We start from the raw sequence: 5,776 nt of genomic DNA, 5'->3' as shown, positions 1-5,776 counted from the left end.
TGTTTTCTGCTCTATTTCTTTGTAAATATTGTTACCAGATTGCAAAAACAATAACTATAACTGGAAAATAAGAGCATAATTTAAATCTACTTATGAAGTTCAATAACACCCATTAGCAGTATACCACATAATAATTTATGTGTTTTACTATGAAAATTTAAACTTATTCAGAAGTATAATAAACCTCAATGTACTCATGACCCACCTTCAAAAATCAACTCAGTCAAATTTGTCTCATCTATATACCCTCCCACTTTGAAGAAAATCCCTGGCATCACGACATTTTTGTAGATCTTTCAGTATGCATGTCTAAAAGGTAAGAATCACTTTCTTAAAAGCATAACCACAGCCAGGCTCAGTGGCTCAGCCCGTAATCTCATGCCTTTGGGAGGCTGAGGTGAGTGAATTGCCTGAGCCCGCGGGTTCAAGACCTGCCTGGGCAGCGAGACCTCATCTCTACAATAAATCAAAAAATCAGCCGGGCGTGGTAGTGCATGCCTGTAATTCCAGCTACTTGGAAGGCTGAGGCAGAAGGATCGCCAGAGCCCAGCAGGTCGAGGCTGCGGTAGCCGGAAGCGGCCATTGCACTCCAGTCTGGGTGACAGAGTGAGACTCCAACTCAAAAAAAAAAAAGCATAACCACAATACCACCATCTCATCTCAAAATATTAACAGTATCTTTTTTTCATTTTAAAGATATGGAATACAATTCAGGGTTAGATACATAAGTGGTCATCAAATAGGTAAAGTTTGGGCCTTCCTTTGGTCTGTACCTCACCTGGACTGAAATCAGATGCCCTTATTGATGTTATGCCCCCCCTCTTCCTGGCAGTCTCCCTACTGCCAAACCCTTTCTTGTAGTATTATGGTAAATATTCAGTGTTCACTTATGAGTGAGTACATGTGGTACTCAGATCTTTGTTTCTGTGACAGATTACTGAGTATTACAGACTCTAAATTCATCCAAGTTACAAAGTTCATACTTTCGTCCTTCTTTATGGCTGCATAGTATTCCATCATGTATATGTACCTCATTTTTTAAATCCAGTCCACTTTTGATCAGCAGCATGACTGGTTCCATGTTTTTACTATTGTGAATAATGCTGCAACAAACATCCATGTGCAGGTATTTTAATATGACTCAAATAAACTTGGAAAATGAATTTAAGTATATAAATAATAATGATGGAAGTATGCTCATAACTAGCTTATATTAAAGGATAAACCTAGGCACATTTAAATTTAACAGAGTTTAGTTGAGCATTTGGCAATTTATGAATTGGGCAGCACCAGATTACAAGTGGTTTGGGGTCCAGGAAAGGGGTGCAAAGGAAAACTTTTATAAGGTGTTATAAAGACACACAAGCAAGACAAAGAAAATGTTTGATTGCTTAAAATGGAAACTCCCTAGTTAGAGGTAGTTGGCAAGTTTCTGACTAGTAAGTCTCTAGTTAGAGTTACTTGGTGGTTTCTGGCTGGTTAAAGCTTAAGTTTCATGTCACTGTTTTACTGTTTACTATTTACATTGAGTTGAGTTTTAGTTTACTTACATAACTCAAAACACTAATAGTCTCCCAATTATATATTTTTTAAGTGCTAATTAAAGTCTTTTTAGCATTGCAAATTTTACTTTGAGTGCATATTCAAACCTTCTATCACTATTATTTCTATTTCAACACATTATTTCTATATCTATAAGCTGTTACATTTATAATTAGTTTTACTGTTTCAAGAAATGTCATATGGCACTTTATTGAATGTGTCCATAAAGGTAGAGCATAAAATATTCTGTATATACTAAGCTTATTGGTTTTTGTTTACTCATTGAGTTTGCCTGGGTATTGAAAAGAAAGTAGTTAGGCATCATTTGCCTTAACTGCTTTCCACAGTTCAATTTATTGTCCTCCTGGTGATACCAAATGACTACTTAATTAATTGTTTCAGCAATTTGTCAGCAATTATTCTCCAGCTACACAGACTATCCAACTGAAGTAGAAATGGAATATTTTTTTAAAAGAGACATTAAATTTTGTATTCAAAATTTACATGATTTCACTAGTACACCAGATATTTCCTCTGAGAAATTAGAGGTTAGAATTACATTTTCACTTTTTTTTTGTTGTTTGTTTGTTTTGAGTCAGAGTCTTATTCTATCACCCAGGCTGGAGTACAGTGGCATGACCACAGCTCACTGCAGCCTCAACCTGCCACCTCAGCTTCCCAAGTAGCTAGGACTACAGGCACGCACCAGCTAATTTTTTTTTTAATTGTAGAGACAAGGTTTCACTATGTTGCCCACACTGGTCTCAAACTCCTGGGCTCAGGCGATTCTCTCACCTTGGCCTCTCAAAGTGCTGGAACCACAGCCATGAGCCACTGCACCCAATCATTTGCACCTTAAGTAAGGATTTTCCTGAGGCCTAAGAACCCTATAAATAAAATTGTTTCTTTTGAAAGAAAGAATAGGAATTTTAATTTTCTTTCATCATGTTAACAAGAAGTCAAATATGTTACAAAAGTTGGGGTAATAAATGGAATGAAGAGATGAGCTTCAAAATAACACTGCAGGACCTACATGCTGGACTCAGGTCATCAAGGTTAAATAAAGCCCAGTCATCATCGTATTGTTATAGTTCTACCATACATCAGGAATTATGGGAGTAAGTTAAGAAAATAGATACATTTTAGAGAGTTGAAAAGGTTTGGAAAATTTCAAATATCAAATCACATTTCAAACATATTAGGAGAGTTCACGAATTAAAGGTGTCATGAAACAAATCTTTTCTTATTTGTAAAGAAAACAAAACAAATAAAAAACTATTTGTATTATGATTAACCACCAATAAAAATAATAGCTAAACTTATTGAGTGCTTATAATGTGCTAGTTTCTGTGCTCTTAATTTACATCTGTAATCTTTATACCATGCCTGACGAACCCATGTAGGAGACCCTGTCCATGTTATACCATATCCCCGTGACTTTTCTGTGAGTTCTTTTCCACTGCTGTGGATGGTCATACTGAGGCTGACAGCTGCCCACCTACTTACTCCTTATTCTTCCTGGCATCACCTTGCACATACACTACCTGTACCTAAGTCCTTATCTCAGGGTCTACTTTGGGGGAAAATTCTAATTAACACTGTCAGAAATAGAAGTCCTGCTAGAAAACAGACCCTCAGAATGAGATTCTGAAATGGTATTACTTGCTGGCCAGAGGGCAGCAAGGGTTCAATTTCTAGTGATAATAGTGATGATAACCCATAACATGTTATGGGAGCACAATGACTGAAAGTTTTACCAGCAGTAAACTGTAATTTGTACAGGAGAAAGTTCAAGCTTATATAATAGCTCTAATACATGAAACACATGAGGTAATCAAAACAAGGATTTTGGAGTATTTGCTAACTACTTTAGAAGCTTTGAGGAATGAGAGCAGCAGGCTTGAGTAAGCCATCTATCAATTCAGGGCATGCTGTAAATGCCAAAAAACTCCATGTCAGTATTTCAAATGAACCTTATCTCCTGAACTCAGAGAACAGACTGTATGGGAATCAGGCCTAAGATTTGATGGCGAAGCTTAACTACAAAGAAGACTAAATGCACAGCCCCAGCAGGCCTTGACAGGGAAAGGGCAGGGTACCAATGCATGGGATGTCGGTATTTGGCTGGGCATACATGAGAACACCACATGGTCAGATTCTGCTGAATCTTCTGGGCTGGCAGAACCCACTTTCTTCCCTTTCATAAAGGAAAGCCACCTCCAACTGCATAGAGATTTGGCAAAGGATGTAGCTGGGGTTGATGTCCTCCTCAAGATCTGCCCTGCTTCTCTTCATTGCCTCTATACTAATAACCAGGATCAAATCTTACTCATAAAAGCTCTGTTATACTTATTTACCAAAAAAGTTGCTGAATCTGTCTGACAGGTGTCACTAGAATTGCATCTTAAGGGTGCTGAGTTGAGGCATGGGGAAAGAATGCTAGATAGAAAAGAGCATATTAATCTGAAGGCACTCTCCCTATGATTCTAAATTTAACTCACAGCAAGAAAATCTTAAGTAGGTCCTAAAACACTGGGAGCGATGGGATTCCAAAACAGCAGGTGCCAGAGGTAGCACCTAGCCACTAAAAGCAAGGTGAATGTATGACATAAAAGGCAGAAAGTTCACAGCAGCAACAGAGCAGGGATCTGTGACAAAGGCTAATAAACTGCAACTACTTTGTCTACAGACGCAAAAGAGATGGGTAATGTGTTTGTTTGCTAGATCTGTTAAAACAATATACCACAAACTGGGTGGCTTAAAAATCAGAAATTTATTGTCTCACAGTTCTGAAGGTCAGAAGTCCAAGATCAAGATGTCAGCAGGCATGGCTCCTTCTAAGAGCTGTGAGAATCTGTTCCATGGCTCTCTCCTATCTTCTGGTTGTTTGCTGGCATTTTTTAGCATTCCTTGACTTGTGAAAGCATCACCTCAAATCTCTGCCCTTCATCTTCACGTAGTATTCTTCCTGTGTACATTTCCATGTCCAAATTTTCTTTTTTATAAAAATACTAGTCATATTGGATAAGGGGCGTAATCAACTCCAGTATGACCTCATTTTTACTTTACTTTAAATATGCAATTACCCTGTCTCCAACTAAGGTCACATTCTGAGGTACCAGGGGGTTAATAATATTTCAACATGTGAATATTGGGGGGAGCACAATTCAACCCATGACAAGTAATGAATGAACCTGTTTTGGTTTTTTTTTCACTTACATTGGCAAAGATGACTGAGAACTTAAGAGAAAACTGATGTTCAGTTTCCAGATCTAAGCCAGTTCTCAAACCCGGAGACCAACAATATTAAGGGGAAGCTGAGTACTCTTGAGAAAAAAAGACAATGTTTCAGCTGGGCTCGTCAGTGGCTCAGCCTGTAATCCCAGCACTTTGAGAGGCCGAGGCAAGTGAACTGCCTGAGCCCACAGGTTCAACACCAGTCCAGGCAACTTGGCAAGAACTCTCTCTACAATGAATAAAAAATTAGCCGGGTGTGGTAGCACACACCTATAGTTCTGGCTACTTGTAAGGCTGAGGCAAAAAGATTGCTGGAGCACAGCAGTTCGACGCTGGGATGGCCATAAGTGTGCCACTGCACTCCAGCCTGGGCAACATCGTGAGACTCCAACTCAAAAAAAAAAAAAAAAAAGAGGCAGTGAATATTATCCTTTGGGAACACTTTTCCTTGTGAGTTATCTTCTTAGTTTATTCATCCCTATATATTTTGTAAATATTTAAGGACAATTTGTGGCAAATTATTCTTGTGTTACATCTGGAATAGTGAGTCTCTCATACTCTACAAGGATGTGAGTGAAAATTGTTGCTACCATAGCAGTAGGTCTTTGCTAAAGACTGGGAGTTACTTAGAAGGAGGGCACTCTCTGTCAGTGCTGTCTATGGACGTGTCATGTGAACTACACATGTAGTTAAAATTGCTACTAGCCACAGTAAAGAAAGCCAAAAGAAAGAAGTGAAGCTGAATTTTACAGCATATTTTCTTTAACCCAATATATCAAAAAATTACCAATTCAACATGTAACCAATATAACAATTTATTAATGAGATATTTTGTACATTTTTTCATACCAACTTTTTGAAATACACAGTGTGTGTTTTACCTTGTATTACATCTCAGTTTGGGCTTGCTACATGTCAAGTGCTCAGTAGCCAACTGTGGCTAGAGGCTACAATGCTAGACAGCACAGCTCAAAATCATGGCAATGGATACTGTTGT

This window comes from Carlito syrichta, unplaced genomic scaffold (assembly GCF_000164805.1).
Source record: "Carlito syrichta isolate Samal-C Ts95f unplaced genomic scaffold, Tarsius_syrichta-2.0.1 Scaffold302656, whole genome shotgun sequence".
In the NCBI taxonomy this organism is placed as follows: Eukaryota; Metazoa; Chordata; class Mammalia; order Primates; family Tarsiidae; genus Carlito; species Carlito syrichta.
This window is presented reverse-complemented; position numbering follows the sequence as displayed.